Source organism: Thalassophryne amazonica, chromosome 23, assembly GCF_902500255.1.
Source record: "Thalassophryne amazonica chromosome 23, fThaAma1.1, whole genome shotgun sequence".
Taxonomy (NCBI): Eukaryota; Metazoa; Chordata; class Actinopteri; order Batrachoidiformes; family Batrachoididae; genus Thalassophryne; species Thalassophryne amazonica.
In genome coordinates, this window is record NC_047125.1 from 3,614,919 (window position 1) to 3,638,012 (window position 23,094).

At 42.0% G+C, this 23,094-nt stretch overlaps 1 protein-coding gene and 1 long non-coding RNA gene across 2 annotated transcripts in view; one reads left to right on the top strand and one right to left on the bottom strand.

The window, feature by feature from the left end:
* LOC117504818 overlaps window positions 1-23,094 on the top strand; it is a 3,434,143-nt gene that overhangs the window by 1,139,538 nt on the left and 2,271,511 nt on the right. The gene's annotated exons all lie outside the window — the stretch shown is intronic.
* Window positions 1-23,094, bottom strand: part of LOC117504873 — a 241,270-nt gene that overhangs the window by 191,471 nt on the left and 26,705 nt on the right. Inside the window, exon 2 of the long non-coding RNA XR_004558931.1 lies at window positions 19,767-19,776. This is a non-coding gene — a long non-coding RNA (uncharacterized LOC117504873). The remainder of the gene's footprint in view (window positions 1-19,766; window positions 19,777-23,094) is intronic.

A 23,094-nucleotide genomic window follows, 5' to 3' on the forward strand; every position in this document is an offset into this window, starting at 1 on the left:
CCTCAGGTCCAAACAGTCATTTACATCCAGATACCAGTGGCAGGAGTTCAGACAGTTCTGGAACTGAGACTGATGACAGTGATGACTGGAAACAGACCAGAGAACTTCAGTCAAGTTTGAATTGTCAGAAAAATACCAATATTGTTGGTTCAGGCAACACTGATGAGAAACAATTTAAAGGCTCTAAATATGAAAAAGCATCTGGTCACATGAACAACTCAGAGCAACAAAAGGAGAGACAAGCAAGCGGAAAACCATTTAGCTGTTCTGATATGAGTAAAGGACAGAAACAGAAGATCACTCTCAACAAAGACATTAGAATTCATACAGGGCAAAAAGCAATTGTCTGTTCTGAGTGTGGTCAAAGATTTCGACAAAGGGGCACCCTGAACACACACATGATAATTCATACAGGACAAAAAGCATTTGTCTGTTCTGAGTGTGGTCAAAGGTTTGGAGAAAAGGGCACCCTGAAAAAACACATGATAATTCATACAGGGCAAAAAGCATTTGTCTGCTCTGAGTGTGGTCGAAGGTTTGGACAAAAGAGCACACTGAACAGTCACATGATGATTCATACAGGACAAAAAGCATTTGGCTGTTCCAAGTGTGGTCGAAGATTTGGACAAAAGAGCATCCTGAACAGACACATGATAATTCATACCGGACAAAAAGCATTTGTCTGTTCTGAGTGTGGTCGAAGATTTGGACTAAAGGGCACACTGAACAGACACAGAATAATTCATACAGGTCAAAAAGCATTTGTCTGTTCTGAATGTGGTCGAAGATTTGGACTAAAGGGCTCCCTGAACAGACACAGGATAATTCATACAGGTCAAAAAGCATTTGTCTGTTCTGAGTGTGGTCGAAGATTTGGACAAAAGGATACCCTGAACAGACACAGGATAATTCATACAGGTCAAAAAGCCTTTGTCTGTTCCGAGTGTGGTCAAAGGTTTGGAGAAAAGGGCACCCTGAAAAAACACATGATAATTCATACAGGGCAAAAAGCATTTGTCTGCTCTGAGTGTGGTCGAAGGTTTGGACAAAAGAGCACACTGAACAGTCACATGATGATTCATACAGGACAAAAAGCATTTGGCTGTTCCGAGTGTGGTCGAAGATTTGGACAAAAGAGCACCCTGAACAGACACAGGATAATTCATACAGGGCAAAAAGCATTTGTCTGTTCTGAGTGTGGTCATAGGTTTAGACAAAAGGGCCACCTGAAAAGACACATGATAATTCATACGGAAACAAGAACCACAAAAAGAATCTTCTAAAAAAAATAAATCGCATTAAAAGAAAATACAATGTTGAAGACAAACTGCTAGGTGGAAGGCTGGCTGAACATCAAGCCTTAGTAAAAGCTTTCGCAGCACAAATTAGGAATAAAGACAAGAAAATACAAGCAAAACAGATAAACAAACTATTTGCAACAAACCCCAGACTAGTGTACAGAAAGCTGGCAAATGACACAATAGAAGTACAACAACCAACTGAGAGAAAGGAAATTGAAACATTTTGGAGACCACTCTTTGAAGACCCAAAACAACACCAAGAGGCTAAATGGATTGAAAAAATACAACAGAAAAACAAAGACAAACAACAAATGCCAGCAATTGTAATCAATGAAGAAGAGATCAGAAAGAAAATGAGTGAATACAGTAACTTCAAGGCACCTGGCATCGACAAAATCCCAAATTTTTGGCTGAAAAGACTGGCAGCATTACACCAACATTATGCTGTGGCTTTCACAAAAATATTGAACGGAGAAGAGGACACACCAGACTGGCTAACGACAGGGAACACAAGCCTAATTCCAAAGACCAAGGATACACAGCTTCCCAACAAATACAGACCCATCTGCTGCCTAACAACAACATACAAATGGCTAACAGGAATCATAACTGATGCCATTTATGAACATCTTGACAATGGTGGCTACCTGGAAAATGAACAGAAAGGATGTTCCAAAAGAAGATTAGGAGCTAAAGACCAGTTACTGACAGACAAAGCTATCCTGGAGGACTGCAAAACAAGGCAGAGGAACCTCAGCATGGCTTGGATTGATTACAAAAAGGCATTTGACAGTGTACCACACTCCTGGATCTTGAGGTGCTTAGAACTCTACAACATCAATGAGAAAATAAGAACTTTCCTGAGAGCACAAATGAACAAGTGGAACACCACCATCACCCTCAATCACACAGAGGGACAAATAACAATCCCAGACGTACGAGTTCAGAGAGGGATACTTCAAGGAGACAGCCTTTCACCTCTCTTATTCTGCTTAATCATGGACCCGCTCAGCAAGATCCTGAAGGAGCAAGACATCGGATATGACTTAAGTAAAGACAAAGGAAAGGAAAACCAAAAACTTGTGAACCATCTGTTGTTCATGGACGATTTGAAAATCTATGCCAACACAAAAAACGGACTCAACTCGTGGAAACTGCCCATAAGTTCTCAAAAGACATTGGCATGGAATTTGGACTGGATAAATGCTCAAAATGCACAATGACAAAAGGAAAAAAGACAAAAACCGAAAACATACAATTGGATGAAGGGAGCTACATTGAAGACCTGGCTGCAGACTCCACATACAAATACTTGGGAATTGAACAAAGTAATTCAATCGAACACAAGAAAATGAGAACAAAAACAACAAAAGAATACCTAAACCGCTTAAAAAAGATCTGCAAAACACAGCTGACACCAAAAAATCAAATCACAGCCATAAACCAGTTTGCAATACCAGTGGTGACCTATGGGTTTGGCATAGTGAACTGGCCACAATGTGAGCTTAATAAATTGGACACAAAAACCAGAAAAATGCTCACCCTCCACAAAATCACATACAGAAATCAGTGCATGGACAGAATATACCTACCTCGCAGAGAAGGTGGTATGGGTCTTACTGAAATCAACCAGGCCTACAGAGCATCGATAATAAGTATTGGACAGTACTTAAACAGCTCTGAAGAAGAAATCATAAAAACGGTCACACAACATCACAAAGCCATAACTGAACGGACCTCAATCACTAAACTGGCAAAAAACTTTGGCGGAGAACTTCTACAAGAGAAAAAGCAACAGTCTCATGCCTGCAACAAAACTTGCAATACAAACCAGAGAACAATACTGCAAAAGAGAAGGAAAACACCGAGTGGAAAGATGGAAACAACACAAAAGAGCCGGACGTTTCCAAGAAGAACTCGAAAAGGAATACATCGACAAAGTTGGATCAATGCAGTGGCTAAAAAAATGGAAAACTTGGTTTTGATGGAGAAAGAATTCTGATTGGAGCACAAGATCAGGGACTTCTAACTAATGGCAGGGATCTCACAAAATGATAAATGCCGATTCTGTCATACAGCTGTTGAGAGTGTAAACCATCTAACATCAGCATGCCAGATCCTCATGGCAGATGGGCATTATACATCCAGACATAAGATCTGTCAATATCTCCACTGGAAGATCTGCAAGGAACTGGAGATGGAAGTCAAAGAACATGTCTGGGAGCACGAGCCAACACCAGTCTCATCCAACGAAAAAATAACGATCTTCTACGACAAAGAGATCCCAGCAGGAAGACACATTGAAGGAGGTGCAATCAAACCTGATATTGTCATCTGGAACAAACAAGAGAAAACAGCCAAAATCATTGATGTGACAGTCCCCAATGATTACGGCCTGAATCGAGCTGAAAGGGGAAAGATCTCGAAATACCAAGACCTGAAAAATGACCTATGAACAACATGGTCATTGAAAGACATCGATATCATCCCAGTTGTGGTGGGAGCAACAGACCTGGTGAAGAAGAACCTGAAGAAATACCTTGAGGCAATCCCCGGTCACCCAAGTGCACATGAGGTGCAGCTGTCTGCAATTAAGGGAACAGTCACCATCTTGAAGAGAGCCCTCGGATACAATGCCAGATCTGGTTAGGATAACTATAGAGCCTAGGGTGCAACTTTAGACCCCAGGTTTGGGGCCCATTGCATTCTACTAAAAAGACAAAGATAAATGAAAAACCAAAAGACAAAAAGTATTTGTCTGTTCCAAGTGTGGTCGAAGATTTGGACTAAAGAGCAACCTGAACAAACACATGATAATTCATACAGGGCTTTTCGAAAACCATATTCGAGGATTACAGAGTAGTTTGATCTGTTCAGCGAAGAGTTTCCAGCATCTCCAGCTAACTACCTTCTGGCATCGACAAAATCCCAAATTTTTGGCTGAAAAGACTGACAGCATTGCAACACCACTATGTCATGGCTTTTACTAAAATAGTGAGCGGAGAAGAGGACACACCAGACTGGCTAACGACTGGGAACACAAGCCTACTTCCAAAGACCAAGGAAGCACACCTTCCCAACAAGTACAGACCCATCTGCCTAATAACAACATACAATTGGCTGACAGGAATCATAGCTGATGCCATTTATGAACATCTGGACACTGGTGGCAACCTGGAAAATGAACAGAAAGGTTGTTCCAGAAAAGATTAGGAGCTAAAGATCAGTTACTGATAGACAAAGCTATTATCCTTGGACTGCAAAAAAAAAAAAGAAAAAAAAAGGAGAAACCTCAGCATACCTTGGATTGATTACAAAAAGGCATTTGACAGCATGCCACACTCCTGGATCATGAGGTGCTTAGAACTCTGCAACATTGAGGAAATAACATCTTTCCTGAGAGCACAAATGAACAAGTGGAACACCACCATCACCCTCAATCACACAGAGGAACAAATAACAATCCCAGACATACGAGTTCAGAGAGGGATATTTCAGGGAGACAGACTCTCACCAGTTTTGTTCTGTTAGACCCGCTCAGCAAGATCCTGAAGGAGCATGACATCGAGTATGACTTAAATAGAGGCAGACGAAGGAAAAATCTAAAACTTGTGAACTATCTGCTTTTCGTGGATGATTTGAAAATCTATGCCCATGCAAAACAGGGACTCAGTCAGTTTGTGGAAACTGTCCATAAGTTCTTCAAAGACATTGGTATGGAATTTGGACTAGATAAATGCTCAAAATGCACAATCACAAAATGTAAAAAGACAAAAACAAAACATCCAGTTGGATGAAGGGAGCTACATTGAAGATCTGGCTGTAGACTCCATATACAAATACTTGGGAATTGAACAAAATACTTCGAGCACAAGAAAATGAGAATGAAAACAACACAAGAATATCTAAACCGCTTAAAAAAGATCTGCAAAACAGTTGACACCAAAGAACAAGATCACAGCCATAAACCAGTTTGCAATACCAGTGGTGACCTATGGGTTTGGCATAGTAGACTGGCCACAGTGTGAGCTTAATAAGTTGGACACAAAAACCAGGAAGATGCACACCCTCCAAAGTCACATACAGAAATCAGTGCATGGACAGAATATATCTCCCTCGCAGAGAAAGCGGTCTGGGTCTCACTGAAATCAACCAGGCCTACAGAGCATCGATAATAAGTATTGGACAGTACTTAAAGAGCTCTGAAGAAGAAATCGTGCAAAAGATCGCACATCACGAGACGACCTTACCTGAACAATCAATCAATCAATCAATTTTTTTATATAGCGCCAAATCACAACAAACAGTTGCCCCAAGGCGCTTTATATTGTAAGGCAACAGACCTCAGTCACTAAACTGGTGAACTTCTACAAGAGAGAGAAAGCAATAATCTGACATCTGCAGCAAAAAATGCAGATTATATGAAGGGTGAATCTTGCAGCTGCTGAATTTGGCAGTACAGGCTCATATCTGGTACTAAATAGAGGGAGGAAAAGTGAACTCTTGCAATATAATTAGTTGTGAGGCAATAATCTGCTCCTTATTATTGTTAAGAGAACTTTTCTTTCTTAATAACAAGGAGTCACAGTCACTTTTTTTTGAGTGACTGTGACTTAAAGTTGTCTTATTTACTGTTAAACAATACACAGTAGCTTGCATGATATGTTTGGCTGGATTTAAACATTGTTTATTCCTGGTTTATGACCTGATTAAATTTCTTTGTTAAATTAGGTTTTCAGATGCCAAAAAAATAAATGTATTTGATCTTTGTATTTTTTTAATCACTCTTTTAGATTTACTGTTACTGTATTTTGCAATTGGTGCAAATGACTTACTTACATTCTGACACATTTCTCACATTTATAGTGCAAATATAGAATATAAGTGATCAGATGGAAAGTATAGATCTATTTGTTGTTATGGTTTTAAAAATGTTAATAACCGGGGGCGCAACGCACGGGGTTGATGACGGGCAAAAAACAGTCTACCCACTTCAAAAATGTAGACTACACCACTGAGCATAACCTGGAGGACGACCATTGGCCATTTGACATGGGTCAATCCATGACTTGGTATGTTAGTGGTCAGCATCATGGCTGTCCACAAACATAATTAATTAATCCATCTTTAGTATTTTTCTTAGCACAAACTCAAACAGTCCAGATATTTTCAACAATTTTCCTGTTGGAACACCCAACTGTGCCCAAGTTTGAACCATCTGGATCGGTGGTTCCCAACCTTTTTTCCTTTGGAAACCCTGCTTGGGATGTAAGCCCCTCTCCGGGGTGCAACATAAAGACTGACTGACTGAAGATATTGAGACTTCTGATCTGCTACTGCTGAATGGACTCCGTGATCTTGGTCCAGGCTGTAAGAATTATTTCCGATGTATTCATATACATAACTCCTTTTGTGTAGCTGTTTCATTGTGGTCTTCAGTGGCACTCTGACAGATGTTATGCAGGCCTAAACTCTGCAGGACAATTCATGTAATAATTCTTAAGCCCTTCTGGGTAACATTGTCAGTAGAACTATTTCTGATAAGTGGTTTGTAGTCTACATTCGTATCTAATGATCTAGAGAGAAACTGACCAAAGGGGCCTATGTAAACTACCATGTGCACAGGACAGAAAAAACTGACTGTATTTGGTAATTACATATACCTTGTTAAAAAAGCAGTTTTGAAAAGGCCCACGGTATGACCACGTCTCACCTGGCTGTGATAGTTACTCTACAGAGGTGGAGATGGACCGGTTGTCTGCCAGGGTGGTTGCCATCCAGGAATATGGTTCCATAGTGTGGTGGATGCAGCTTATCCCCCCCAGACCTGACACTGCTGACCCAATCTGAAAGGTATCCATCAGTATTTTTGGCCATGTTTGACAGTTTGCACATCAGTGATCCACCAATGAAGTTGTGCAGAGGTCATGTTTTCACCCATGTTTGTTTGTTTGTTTGTTACACAATTTTTCATATATCTTTATGAAATTTTTACAAGAGATTCATTTCCCAATAGACAAGGACTAATTTGATTTTCAAGGTCAAAGGTTAAAGTCAGGAAAAATCCCAATCCTTTAACATTGAACAAATTTTCAAAAATTTATATCTCTGTCAAAAGAGATCGAATTTTACATATTTGCAAAATGCAAAGCTTGCACTGTGCACAATTTCTCCAGTCACAGCCACAGAAGCCTGTAGCTTCTTTTGGGTTGTCTGGGTGTCTTGGTGGCTTTCCTCAATCTTCTTGCTCAGTCACTCAGTTTTTGAGAACTGTCTACTCCACACAGATTTACCACAGAGTGTCATACTGTTTGTATTTCTTCATAATTGATGTAAATAAAGTCCAAGACATATTCAGTGGCAGATTCACCATCAGAGAGCCTCGACCACAAAAGACTCCAAGCAGAGCAGTGCTCTCTATTGTTTCTTCATTGTCAAAAATCCTTTGGATCAGAAGGACAGCAAAAATTATGCAGCACTGTGTCAAGGATTTTATATAGTTCATGCTTATATTATCATTTATTTCCTTTTATGACTACGTGTAAAACTTGTTTGTCTGCATTCTTCATGATTGAGCAAACTGTTTTTTTTATTATGCAGAAATGCCTTATCCCGTTTTGACAAGCCACAAGGCTCATGTTGCAAGAATGGAAGGTTCCAGCCGCTTTATCTCCCCCATGCAGACATGACTCATGTGTAACCTCTCCCTGACTGTCCCTCTTTGTTTTTTCTCATGTTGAACTAAATAAAAAGCCGAGGCAGAGGAGGAGACTTTAGGAGAGCTTTGGAGCTGAGCACGTACAAGCTGCTACTGCCCGCTCCTACTCTCATCCTCTGCGCAGAGCATAAAATATATTTGCATCTCTCTGACTGGTTTCTTTACCGTGTCTGTGCCTCTCATTTCTTTAAAACAGGGTGCAGACCCAACAGTTTTTCCTGGCGCCCAACGTGGGGCTTCGACAGATCTTCTCGAGCGAACGGAGGGAGACGCACCGCTGACAGCACGCACTGAAGAAAGTCCTGAGGAGTGAATTCTCCATCGGGCCTGTGACCATAGACGTCCACCTCCGCTCGCTGTAGTAGATTGACGACGCCTCCGAACCAAATGAGAGGCGCAACAAATTAATGTAAGTAATTACTACCTGCCTGTGAGGATAAAATACGTTAACGTGAGCAATAAAGTGCGGGGGAGGGAGTTAGAGTCTCCGGTCCTGCCGGCACATTTGGTGGAGGGGTTCGAGTCCCCATCCGGCTAAGAAATACAGGAGGAGTAAAAATAAAATTCAGGAGAAGCAGTTAGACGCGAATTAATTGAATATTCCAAAAGTGAAACTAAGTGTGTTTGTGGTATGAATGTGAGGGAATGGGACTGTGAGTGACTGAAGCGCGGACAGCTTGATATCCCATTTTATCAGGGGACAAAAGTGAAGCTGTCGTCTGTGAAGTAGGTCATTTTAAGTCCATACGCACCACACTCACATATTCCCAACGAGTCTGCAAAGAGGGGGATTCCATGGAAGGTCCGCCCCACGGGGTAGAAGCTTGACCTGAACTTTGCAGAGTGAAGGGGAATAGGTGAACAATATGGGAAACACATGCACAGAAAATAAGACCTGTTTCAGGGCGACAAAAAATACATGCACAAACGCAATCCGGAAAATCTGAAGTACATAACTAAATGGAAAAAGAAATATGGCTTTTCAAGTAAATTGGTTGTGCCAGATTGCGAAGGTATGGTGTTAATAACAAATTAAAATAATTACGGCAGCAGCAGCAAATAAAAAGGGTAACAGGAAAGTAAGAAAAGAAGGAGAAAGAGTGTGCAAAAGTATGGCTCAGTGAAGCACAGATGAGAGTAGAGGCCATAAAGAGGAAAAAAGACGAGAAAGGAAAATCAGAGGGGAAGTAATGTTTGTAAAACCTGAAGACAATGAGAAGGCCGTGAGAGGCCATGATGTAAATCCACCCCTGCAGCCACAAAATCAGGCTGCAGCAAGACAAGCGGCGCCAACAGTGGCTCCAACTACGGCTCCACCACTGGTAAAAGACCCGATTTTTGACCCTAATTATCCCCAGGGGAGTTCTGAAGGCCCGTCATATGACCCAATAAGCCCACTGTATCTAAATCCATTTTTGGATAATCAGAGGGTGGAATTTTCAACTGTATTGACCCCGCCTGCGGCACCAAATTCTTTAACGCCCGAAAAATACAATTTGAGAGACAGGGCTATGATTAAGCCGCCTGTAAAATACGGTTTCAATATATCCCCAGATCAGTTTCATCACTCCAATGATCCAGGTCGCAAACCCAAATATAGCTCAAGGACAGCCGCCATTCCTTCATGTGTTCCATCCGTGGACACCAGAAGAGGCAGCAAAGGCCGTGTCTGGCCTACCAGACCCACAAGCTGATGTGGAAGAGTGGGTAAAAGGAATTGAACCGGTTATTGCAGAATTACTGGAAGCAGGAGTCATCAGGGAATGTTTAGATGCATCCTGTAACACTCCAATATATCCTGTGACAAAAAGCAGACAATCAGAATTGGCGAATGGTACAAGACCTACGTGCAGTAAATGCTGCAGTAGAAACTAGCGCCCCTCTGGTCCCAGACCCACATACGCTGCTAAATAGATTAAGTCCTGGAAACATGTACTTCTCTCATTGACATCAGTAATGCATTTTTCTCAGTACCTGTACATCCAGACTCTCAATTTTGGTTTGCTTTTACATTCAAAGGGAAAAGATACACATATACAACACTCCCTAAAAGTTTTGCTGACAGTCTGACCATTTTTACACAAGCAATAAATTGTTGCTTATCTTCATTTACTCCACCAGAAGATTCACAAATCTTGGTGTATGTAGATGACATTTTGGTGGCAGGAAAGACAAAAGACAGCTGTACAAAATGTACCATGATGCTTTTGCAACATTTGGCAGAAACAGGAAGTAAAATTAAAAAGCAGAAGCTGCAGTTCGTGCAACCACAAGTGACTTATTTAGGCCACATCCTGTCAGCTGAGGGGAAACGAATACAAGATGATCGAAAGCACGCTATTCTCAAAGCGCCTAAACCGTCGACAAAAAGGAAATGATGACTTTCTTAGGTATCTGTAATTATTGCAGAGCCTGGATTCCATGTTATGCAGAGAAGGTGCAGAAATTGCAGGATTTAATACATTCTATACCAATGGCTATGACTGACAAAATACAGTGGAATAAAGAAGCTGAAGAACACTTTACAGTTCTTAAACAAGAACTTGTGAGTTCCACAGTATTATCTCTGCCCAATTATGCCAAGCCATTCACTCTTATGGTGGACACAAAACAGGGATTCATGTGTGCAGTCTTGCTACAAATACCAAATACTGTTATTGAAGCAAAACAGATTGATCATTTTAAATCAGCCCAAGCTGCAGAACTCATTGCATTAACCAGAGCTTGTATCTTGGCTAAAGGACAGAAACTGACAGTCTATACAGATAGTCAATATGCATTTTCAACAATTTGGCTCTTTGCAAAACAATGGCAACAAAGAGGTATGATAACCTCTACAGGGAAACCAGTGACACTTGCATTTGCTAGAAGCAGTGACATTACCATCACACCTGGCATTATGTAAATGCGCAGCCCACACCAGAGGCACAGATTTGTCTCCAGAGGAAACTGTCTCGCAGACAAAATAGCAAAAGAAGTAGCACCTGGTGTTGTGAAAGTGTAGGAACACGGACCCACAACAGGGGGCGCAAATGAACGGACAATGGAGTAAGTCAAAATAACAACGCTTTACTGTTGTGAATGTGCACAACGAATACAACCAATCACGGAAATGGACAACAGTCAATTCACAAAAGTGTCGTGTGGGCAGGCTCGAAGATAGGAGACGCCTCTCCAAGGTAAGACCGGAACCACACGGCTTCCTCCGCCACAGGACCCCGGGAATACTGGAGCCGCCAAGTCCCGAACTCCCAGGTGGCCACTGCCTCCACGTGTCGGACCTGGTACTGCTGGCGAGGAACAAAGAACAGTTAAATGGGGGCGCGTTTGCACCCTGGACTCCGAACAGCAGGGAAGTTACCTCCACCTCTCGTTGGAACAGTAATCCACAAACTAAGCACAAATCCAAAAGGATACACTCCGTCAGCTTTGATACGTTACCTCTCAGGTAGAAACGATATCTCAGCAAATGAGGTGGAGATGCCGTCCTGCTGATATACCCCACTGATGATTGCTGTCAGCTGTCTCAGGTGATGGGTGACAGCTGTCACCTTGGCTGCTCCAGTGAGGCGGCGGCGCCCTCTGGTGCCTGGAGCCCGCACTCCAGGCAGGGCGCCCTCTGGTGGTGGTGGGCCAGCAGTACCTCCTCTTCAGCGGCCCACACAACACCTGGTCGATTATGGCACTTCTTCTATTTACACAGCTCAGACAGACAATGAACCATTAATAGACTCTGACCTTTTACTGGATATGCAAAAACAAGCACCAACACAGGAACAAAATCTGTGGTTGAAAAATGGGGCAACCCCAAAGGACTTTATTGTGTACATAACAAACCCATCCTACCCAAAAGCTTATTCAAAGCAGCTGCAATTGCGACACATGGGTCAACACATGTGTCGACAGGGGCCGGTACATATGGTAGACCAACACTTACAAATGGCAAATGGCACAATAAACACAAGATTAAGGAAATGTATGGAAGAGACAAAACGAACCTGGATTGAATATTTGGACCTAGTAAAATTGTATATGAGAATAACACCAACACCATCAGGTTTAACACCATTTGAGATATTTTATGGACGACCATATTGTCTACCAATTTTTGACATGGATACTAAAACAGCAGATGAGGAACAAACATTAGCAGATTTTATGAAAAAGACATTAACACAGAGATAATTCAAACACATTTACTGCCGAATAATTCTGATCTTCCACAGGACGGCCTTCCAGTACTCCAACCAGGAGACTGGGTGTTCATCAGAGTGATTAAGAGGAAGAACTGGTCCAGTCCTCGTTGGGAAGGTCCATACCAAGTGCTGTTAACAACACCAACTGCAGTAAAGATAGCAGAGAGATCAACGTGGATACATCTAAGACACTGTAAGATACAGCGTGTGTTGGCTGCCTCCACAGTGTAAGGGGAAGTCTGGCTACAAAGGGAGTCTATTTAATTAGCAATAGATTGTCTCAACGCCAGTGAAGCACTATTAGGTGAGGTTGGTAAACAGCACTGTATCCTAGCAATCATGACTGAACTACAGCAGACCCTGGAGCGGCGTGCTCAGCGCTGCCGTTGCCGGACTGTTGGTAGGGCAGCCGGTTGCGCTGTGACCTTAGTGTGTTTTGTGCTCCTCGGATTTTTGGCCTGGTGGTTGACCCAAGAATTGAAGCTCACTGTGGACCGAGCCAGAGAACAACGGAAGCAATGTCAGAAGAGGTTTATTCATAATGTGAATGAGACAGATGGACACCCTCATATATACCATACTAATTCGTGGTACAGATATGTTCATTTATTGGCCATGGAATTACATGTTACTAATTGGTATGTTTGTTCGCATATGCCTATATCCTCAACACACCCAGCTCTGACGGCTAAACCATACTCTGCTAGGGTGACAGAATGTCTTATACAGATGCATAATCAAACTGTATTTCAGGGACAACAGTTCTAGCTAATTTGACAAGACGTAATACCACTTGTTTCAATGCAACCACTTTTATGATAGGGACTCCAACAGACGATGTACAAGTGTGCCCAAGTGCTGCTCCATTGACTAGACTGAAGGGAAACGCAAAAATATCACCACATGTTAAATTGTTATCACAACGGCCATTCCCGATTTGCTTTTACGGGACAGGGAATAAAACTGTAGGTAAAATCAGGAAACGTCTGTGTACCCAAAGGTTATGTTTGATCAAATGATTTAAGCCTAACCAAAATATATTTTGAGAATGATACTTATTTTCATCGCATTGGACGTGGATGTAATTATACAGGCTCCTGTCCATGGGGAACGGATGAATCGTGTGCTTATGTTAGTAAGTTTTTGCTACCACCTATAAATGGTACTCCGGTGTATGATGACATCTATTGGCTTTGTGGTTCCAGGCTGTACATGAGTCTCCCACCAAATTGGGGTGGTGTGTGTGCACCTACCCAGGTGACTGACCATACATATGTGGTAGTGCCAAGGACCTCCACAGAGAAGAATGGCAGCACCAGACGGAGGAGATTGATATACCCAGATGTGTTGCCACATGATCACATGTGGGGCTCGGATGTACCAGAGGACCAGAAATTGTGGTCTGTAGGAGATAAAATAGCACATTCACTGTTCCCCTGGATAGGAGTGGTAAAAAAATTAATTAATGATTGAAACTCTGAATTATCGATTGGGTCTGTTCATGAATGTAACTGAGAAAATAGTAGCAGCTCAAAATACTGAAATAGATGCTTTACGTACCATGGTGATGCAAAATCGCATGGTTTCTTCTAAACACTGTTCATAATTCATCCTTGTGGATCTATGAAATAATAAATTTTAGTAAAAAAAAAATGGATTTCATTAAGACGAAATTCATGCAAATGTTTTCATTTGGATTCATATTCGGTTGATTTTTTTTAAACACTGTTCTCCGATCGTCTTCACAAAATTATGATTTTTGTTGAAAACAAATATTGTGTTTGGAAAACAATAAAATTCACAAAACTGGTGAATTTGGTTTTGTTTGAAGTTCTGTTCTTCCCTGTTGAATTTTGAATGCCAACTTTTGGTCACGAAAAACCATGAAATTCACCCGCAGTTGTACAAGTTCCCAAATTGCATGAGGGGGGAAAAAAAAAAAAATCACAAGATGGCATTCAAGGAATTTTAAGTAGTCATTGAATTTTTGGAGGAGAATCTCAACTTCCAGCAAAAATATTTCCAGCAAATTTCTGTCCTCTGATCCAGTCGACACACTGCTGTCAACATTTCAGCTGCTACTTCAGGTTTCATTCAAAAGTCTAGTTACACAATAGTTACATTCTGATGTCCGCTCGTAGGCTAAAGCCTAGACCTACCAGACCACAGCTGTCTAGTCTTTACTAGCTGATGTTCAGTCTCTTGAAAACCAGATGATGAGCTGAGAACCAGACTAACCACCAGATCAGCTGTGCTATTATTTTGTCTTAAACCTGGTCCTGGGACAGTCCTCTGGATTCGGCTCTGCAGCTGCACACACTCAGTGCACTGTGGCGACCGCAAGCCCACCTCACAGACACACAGAGGAGGAGGTGTCTGCATGGACGTGGACAACAGATGGTGTTTTGGACATTCAGGTCGTCGAAAAACACTGTTCTGACATCAAACTGTTGATGGGGACGTGCTGACTGTTTGACCTACCAAGACAGATCAGCACCGTGTGTCTGCTGTCTGTGGATGGATCTTGTGACTGCACCAGGGACACTGTAGGATGTCCTCAGCAGACATGAGACTGCCCACACTGATGCTGCCTTCGTCCTGGCTGGTGATGATGAAGGATATCGTGTCCTACAGATCAGTCGTCTGCAGACGTCACCGTCCGTGGAGACGCGTGTGTCTGCAGAGGCTTCAATCCACAGTGTCCTCAATCTAATTGTTGTCTGTCCTCTGACAGCCAGCTAACGTCTTTGCCAACATCAAGCCTCTGAAGACTGTTGTCTTTTGCCCACAGGTTTGTTGATGTTTCAAGGAAAGTGTGAAAATGAAACATCCAAAAACAAAGTCATTAACATATTTTCAGCTTCAAACTACCGTCATGTGATTTTTCCCATGTCATTGATTTTCCATTTGTTCATATCTGTTTATCATTTCTTCAGTATGAGTTTTAAATGCCAACAACATTTGACTCACAGCAGAAACAACTTCAGGCCTTGTTTTGTTTTTAAGAAATAAATGAATCAAATATCATGTAACTGAGACCAAAATAATGATGGACAGCAGTGAAGACAAACTGGTCTTCTGCAAAGTTCTAGTGACACCTAGTGGCCAAGAAGACAAACGGCAGCTTCATTGTGGGAAATAATGAAAAAACTCAGCTCTCAGTCGGAAAATTTCCTTGAATTTTAAGAGGTTGAAAAGTAATCATGTTTTAATAAATGACTTGGAGTCACGTTAAATCTTTGTGAGTGTTAAATTACAGTGTCATCTGCATAAAAGGTGTGATTTACATGTGATGCTCCTACAGCAAGTCTGTTTATACAAACTAACAATTTATGGGTTTAAAACTGAGCCCTGAGGGATGCCCTTTGAAATACTCAACAAGCCCAATTTGAGATCTTCCACCTGGACACACTAAAATTTGTTTAAACATCTGGGATTAGGTTAATTCTGGATCACTTAAAATATAAATTCATTTAAAACATTCGTTCATCACTCATCTTCAACCGCTTTTCCGGGTTCAGGTCGCGGGGGCAACAGCTCCAGCAGGGGACCCCAGACTTCCCTTTCCTGTGCCACCTTGACCACCTCTGACTGGAGGATTCTGAGGCGTTCCCAGACCAGTGTGGAGATATAATCTCTCCACCTAGTCCTGGGTCTTCCCCAGGGTCTCCTCCCAGATGGATGTGCCTGGAACACCTCCCTTAGGAGGCGTCCATGATGCATCCTTACCAGATGCCCGAACCACCTCAGCTGGCTCCTTTCAACATGAAGGAGCAGCGACTCTACTCCGAGCTCCCCCTGGATAACCGAAATATAAAACAAGCAAACAAAAAAAATTGCGGTTCATTTTGCACAAACATCGTTTATAAAATCTGCTGCCTTTGAGCATTTCACCAAAATAAAATAAATTGCTGGAACAACAAAATGTTCTTCCAGAATCCAAATGAGTGTAAATGATTAATCTTGATTCTAATCACATCAGATTGACCCTTGAATATGTTTATGTTTGATCCAGTTCCTCCACGTGAGAGAGACACAATCCAGAATTCTATTTGTGAATGGCAGCAGACCCACCTGCATCGTGGGTCTAGAGGGGGTTTAGGGGGTGCATAACCACCCCATCCCCCCAACCTGAATGTAGATCCGTCCCTGGCCTGGAGTCACGAGATGAAGCTCCTAAAGAGCTGCTCCATAGTGCTGACTTATCAAATCAGATTGACTCAAAAACACAATGGATCATCTGGACCAGTAGAAGAACCGGCTGGAGCCCTTCAATACCACAAAGTCTTCAAGAAGAACCAGCTGGAACCCTTCAATACCACAAAGTCTTCAAGAAGAACCGGCTGCAGCAGCTCTGCCTCTGGACTAAACCCCATCACTGGGACACAGGACCATGTCCCGGTCCAGCTCAACAAGTGTGGATGTGATTATGGACAACAAAAACCCTTCAGATAGACCCCCATCACACATACTACGAATGAGGCTGAATGAAAAATCAACCCACATTCAGGAGGTGTCAAAGTGCATTCGGAAAACGTCGGACAGCAGGATCAGAGCAGTCGACAGAGTCAGGCCCATTTGTACGGCTGCCTCTAATGTTTTGCACATGTTCAAAACCCTGGTGGCCCAGTGGAGGTGGAACAACTATCAAATGACAGTCGGAGTGCCGTCTGACTGCAGTCTAATCAGTCGGACGGCATGAAAACATCATTGGTGACATCCTGATCCAGGGTTGCCAACTCTCACTTATCTGGTGTGACAGTCACACTTTCATCATTAATTTCACACACAAGCAAGAAATGTCTCGCCAAAATAAAATTATCTCCCGTTAATTTTCTGTTAATGACGAGACCAGACCACAGCACATCGTTTCTGAATGAAAGGAGTTTCAGGTGCACACACAAAACAGCTGTTAACATCTGCTGACAGCGTTCTGACTGCAGGATTCTCTGATCATTGATTGGCTGAAAAACGTGCACCTGATACATCACCTGCATGTTAAGAGTTCAGAGAGAATTCGAGCAAAGCTTCGAAGCTTGTTTCTGAGTCGGTCACTGTTTGGATGACAAGGTGAGCCGATAAAAAGCTGAACAATTTACTAGTGAATGCAAACTTTTTTTTTCATTAGGGTTACTGCACACGGCACCAGCCACAGCCAGGGTCACTGTCACATCTAGAACTGGATTAGTTACTAGTGTAGGTTAGTTTAAAAGACTGTGATCTCATCACAGGACCACAGGGACAGAAACATGACCACACACACAAAAGATGCCACTTCTACATCACTGTCACAAATAATCCTCTTCATAAAGTCTTCTTCTATGATGTCATAGAGTGTGTGTGGTCCTTTGAATAGTGAGGATGGAGAGTGTGTTGAAGACAGGGGGAAGATTTTTGGTGTTTGTCTGTGTCCAAAAAGATAAAAAGAAAATCACTCCTGTTAGAGCAGCATTCTAGAATAATGTTTAAAATGGAAATAAAGAACTAAAGGCAGTCCAACAGCTTTTATTAATATATTTTCTCACAGCAGCTCAGATCTGAAATTAATACATAAATCAACATTTTATATTTTAATGTGTTTCTATTTTCATCACAATTAAAATGACTTGTTACAGATTAAATTGTTCCAAACTGAAATAAGGTTAAATATTATTAGCACTAATATGGGCGGCACATATGACAAATTATCTTTGAGATATGATCAATATTGTACTTACGATACATCATAACCAACTATTGATTAGTGCACTGTTCAATATCAGAGCAAAATATGTTTTAAAATGGGATTGTAATGGAAATACAGATACAGTGAGTTGAAATTTGAAAAGTTTTTTTTTTGAAGTGATCAAATCTCACGATGGAAATGAAAGAAATATGGTGAAAAAGATCATCAGCTGCCACAACAGTTACTTTGAGCATCACACACGAAACCAAATAATAAACTTAATGAGCAGCAAAATGATGTCAGTGATGGTGAAAGATATCAGACAAGCAAAGTGTTTTTTTTTTTTCTCCATGATTTTTGACTTCAGTCCAGATATCAGCCACACTGACCAGTTATCAGTGGAGATCTCCTGTGGAACCAGCTCCCAATTCGGATCAGGGAGACAGACACCCTCTCTACTTTTAATATTAGGCTTAAAACTTTCCTTTTTGCTAAAGCTTATAGTTAGGGCTGGGTCAGGTGACCCTGAACCATCCCTTAGTTATGCTGCTATAGACTTAGACTGCTGGGGGGTTCCCATGATGCACTGAGTGTTTCTTTCTCTTTTTGCTCTGTATGCACCACTCTGCATTTAATCATTAGTGATTGATCTCTGCTCCCCTCCACAGCATGTCTTTTTCTTGGTTCTCTCCCTCAGCCCCAACCAGTCCCAGCAGAAGACTGCCCCTCCCTGAGCCTGGTTCTGCTGGAGGTTTCTTCCTGTTAAAAGGGAGTTTTTCCTTCCCACTGTCGCCAAGTGCTTGCTCACAGGGGGTCGTTTTGACCGTTGGGGTTTTTACGTAATTATTGTATGGCCTTGCCTTACAATATAAAGCGCCTTGGGGCAACTGTTTGTTGTGATTTGGCGCTATATAAATAAAATTGATTGATTGATTAAACTCCTGTCCACATCTCTGACCCGTCCTGTCACATCAGTGAGCTGTGAGCGCAGTTTCTCATGTCTGCGTCATTTAGAGAACTATTTAACCTGGCACTGCTGGCAATAAACCCAGACAGAACCCGAGCCCTGGACCAAGAAAAACTCAGACGCCTTTGTCCTTAACCATAACAACCAGAGGATTGTTTTATTATGAAAAGGTAAGAGTGTGTTTATTCGGCTGCAGTGTGTTAATTAAATGTAATTGGGGATTATGGCATTTATTTTGAATTCTTGTTATTGTCTCTTTATGCTTGTTTTATTGATATAATATAAATGAGCCTTTGGTTGATTTTAAAGCTTTAGTTTTGTTAATTGGTAGGAGATTGTGGTTGTTCTTGTACATAACTGAGGTTGTAGTATGTGTGCGTAAATTGCAGCAATTTTACTGTGCTGTCAAAGATTCAGTTGTCAGTTATTTTTGATCAAGAGTATTGTTTTGAGGTAAGATTGTTCATGGACTTTTAGGTGAATATTACATTTTAACATAGAGCCCCGAGCTGGGAACGTGGCAGAGGAGGAGCAGAAAGCCGTTGTGACACACAAGCCCTTACTTAATAAAAATACCAAACTCCCCCATAGCACCTGCAAAAAAAAAAAAAAAAAATTACTTTGGTGTGTTTTCACAAAATCTGTGGTCAGTCCATCACGTGCACTCTGATCACACCTTTACGATGTTGAGCACGTGCACAGACGGGCTTATTGAGTCGGTAGAGAAGTTGCATGGGTACTTGGTTGTCATGACAACCCTGCATGACTGTAACAGTATGATTGGTGAGTCTTTCACAGGTGCATCAGTTACCCATGATGCCGTGGGCACGAGCAGACACCAGAACCATGAGTGTGTTTTTGGTGCATTAAAGGTCTGTAAGAGCAGCAGGAGGAGGACAGAGTGAGTCTGTGTGCGGACGGACACAGACCTCAGAGTCTGACAACACACACACACACAGAGTCAGGCTTTAGTTCCACAAACTGCACACTTTGAAGTGAAACTGAAAAGGAATTTAAACATTGTGTTCTGATCTCGTCCTGGAATTTAAAGGCTGTTCTTATGTGTCTGATTGTTGGACTTTCTCTCTAACTGGTTTGTCGGGTTTGTCAGAGACGTCATGTTCTTACAGTAAATCTGTCTCTCTGTGTCTCACTTTGGTTCCTGGGTTTAAGGTGGAGGTTTAGCTGAGAGGTTATTTTGTTTTAATTTTCTTTTTGACTGTTTGTGTTTTTGTTTCTTCTCTTGGCTGCTGATAATCAAGTAAATATTTTCTTTTACGTTCAGATGATGTCATAAAGTGTTTGTTTGTAGTTTGTTTCCTCTGTCTGACTGTGGTGATGTTTTGTTCCTGTGGATACAACATTTTTTCAGGTCGTGCGGCCGGCAGAGGTCCACGGTGGAGTCTTTTTTTTTCCCTTTCATTTTTGTCAAGTTCAACGTCACAGTATATTTCATGAGGTTGATTTTAAAAATAAGAAAAGATAATTTTCTAAAGAAAGCTTCAGTTAAAGTCACTTCATGTTGTGTTTTGAAAGTTTTTAAACAATAACTTTCTTCAGTCAATGCAGGTGTGTAACCAGCTGTTTTTATGATAAAATTATTACAAGACACACTTTAATAATGTGTGAGAGGAAAAAGAAAAGAGGTGTTGACCTCATAAAGGCTCAAACAGACAAAGAAAAGAGATTCAAGTTTGTCATGTGACACAGAGGAATGCTGGGAAATCCTGTGTGACAGCATGTTGTTGTTTGTGTGAAGGTGTGGACTCTGACATGGATCAGTGTGAAGACAGAGGAGGGACCCCTGAAAACCGGTCTGTGTGGGGACCATGAGATCCAGATCAAAGATCAGAGGTGAGACCAGGATCTGAAACTGGCTGTTGACCAGGTCAGAGGTCAGAACTCACATCGCCACACCGTCATTATTCACACTCAGTGTGTGTGTGTGTGTATATATACACTCAACAAAAATATAAACGCAACACACGCAACACTTTTGGTTTTGCTCCCATTTTGTATGAGATGAACTCAAAGATCCAAAACTTTTTCCACATACACAATATCACCATTTCCCTCAAATATTGTTCACAAACCAGTCTAAATCTGTGATAGTGAGCAATTCGCCTTTGCTGAGATAATCCATCCCACCTCACAGGTGTGCCATATCAAGATGCTGATTAGACACCATGATTAGTGCACAGGTGTGCCTTAGACTGCCCACAATAAAAGGCCACTCTGAAAGGTGCAGTTTTGTTTTATTGGGGGGGGGATACCAGTCAGTATCTGGTGTGACCACCATTTGCCTCATGCAGTGCAGCATCTCCTTCGCATAGAGTTGATCAGGTTGTCAATTGTGGCCTGTGGAATGTTGGTCCACTCCTCTAATGGCTGTGCGAAGTTGCTGGATATTGGCAGGAACTGGTGCACGCTGTCTTATACGCTGGTCCAGAGCATCCCAAACATGCTCAATGGGTGACATGTCCGGTGAGTATACCGGCCATGCAAGAACTGGGACATTTTCAGCTTCCAAGAATTGTGTACAGATCCTTGCAACATGGTGCCGTGTATTATCCTGCTGCAACATGAGGTGATGTTCTTGGATGTATGGCACAACAATGGGCCTCAGGATCTCGTCACGGTATCTCTGTGCATTCAAAATGCCATCAATAAAATGCACCTGTGTTCTTCGTCCATAACAGACGCCTGCCCATACCATAACCCCACCGCCACCATGGGCCACTTGATCCACAGCATTGACATCAGAAAACCGCTCACCCACACGACGCCACACACGCTGTCTGCCATCTGCCCTGAACAGTGTGAACCGGGATTCATCCGTGAAGAGAACACCTCTCCAACGTGCCAAACACCAGCGAATGTGAGCATTTGCCCACTCAAGTTGGTTACGTCGACGAACTGGACTCAGGTCGAGACCCCGATGAGGACGACGAGCATGCAGATGAGCTTCCCTGAGATGGTTTCTGACAGTTTGTGCAGAAATTCTTTGGTTATGCAAACCGATTGTTCCAGCAGCTGTCCGAGTGGCTGGTCTCAGACGATCTTGGAGGTGAACATGCTGGATGTGGAGGTCCTGGGCTGGTGTGGTTACACGTGGTCTGCGGTTGTGAGGCTGGTTGGATGTACTGCCAAATTCTCTGAAACGCCTTTGGAGAAGGCTTATGGTAGAGAAATGAACATTCAATACACGAGCAACAGCTCTGGTTGACATTCCTGCTGTCAGCATGCTAATTGCACGCTCCCTGAAATCTTGCGACATCTGTGGCATTGTGCTGTGTGATAAAACTGCACCTTTCAGAGTGGCCTTTTATTGTGGGCAGTCTAAGGCACACCTGTGCACTAATCAGCATCTTGATATGGCACACCTGTGAGGTGGGATGGATTATCTCAGCAAAGGAGAAGTGCTCACTATCACAGATTTAGACTGGTTTGTGAACAATATTTGAGGGAAATGGTGATGGTGTGTATGTGGAAAAAGTTTTAGATCTTTGAGTTCATATCATACAAAATGGGAGTAAAACCAAAAGTGTTACGTTTATATTTTTGTTGAGTATATATATATATATTAGTACTTTACAAATTTCACTACCTTTAAAGTCACAATTCATTCCAGACTATGTCTAAAATAGATCATAATCCTGTTTTTCGCCTGAGCACTGACTCTTCTGTGGGGGAAAAAAAAAAAAAAAATGACGTGATGCCGTCACCTGCTCACAGAAACTTAACTACACACATTTCGGTGTTTCTGATTTGAAATCATCTAAGCAGTAAACTTCAATGACCTCAGCTGAAGCCCTGCTGAAGGAAAGAAAAAGTTGCGGTTCCTTGTCTGGCCACTTGAGTCTGGTTTCAAAAAGGAGCACATTCCCATAGAAGACAATGTTAAAATGTCCAACTTCAGAGCAGAAATAAACATGTTTACAGTCTGGTACCAATAAGTTTTCATCTCTACAGAGAGTTTTCTTCTCCATGACAGTTGTATGAGGTGAATGTTTTTCTAGTTTATTAGTTTGACATTTTAAGCCATCAGATTCTGTATAATTGGCGTGTGGTTCCAATTCTCACTGTGTCGTTTGTCCGCGCGGTGCGGCTGCTCGCTGTTGTGGAGGCTGTGTCTGTGTTTTGGAGCATTTTGTAATAAATAATCTGTGAAATGTTCTCACAGATTATCAAAGCAAAATTCACACTGAGTGAAACGTTCATACTTGGGTGATTCTTAGACTACGGGC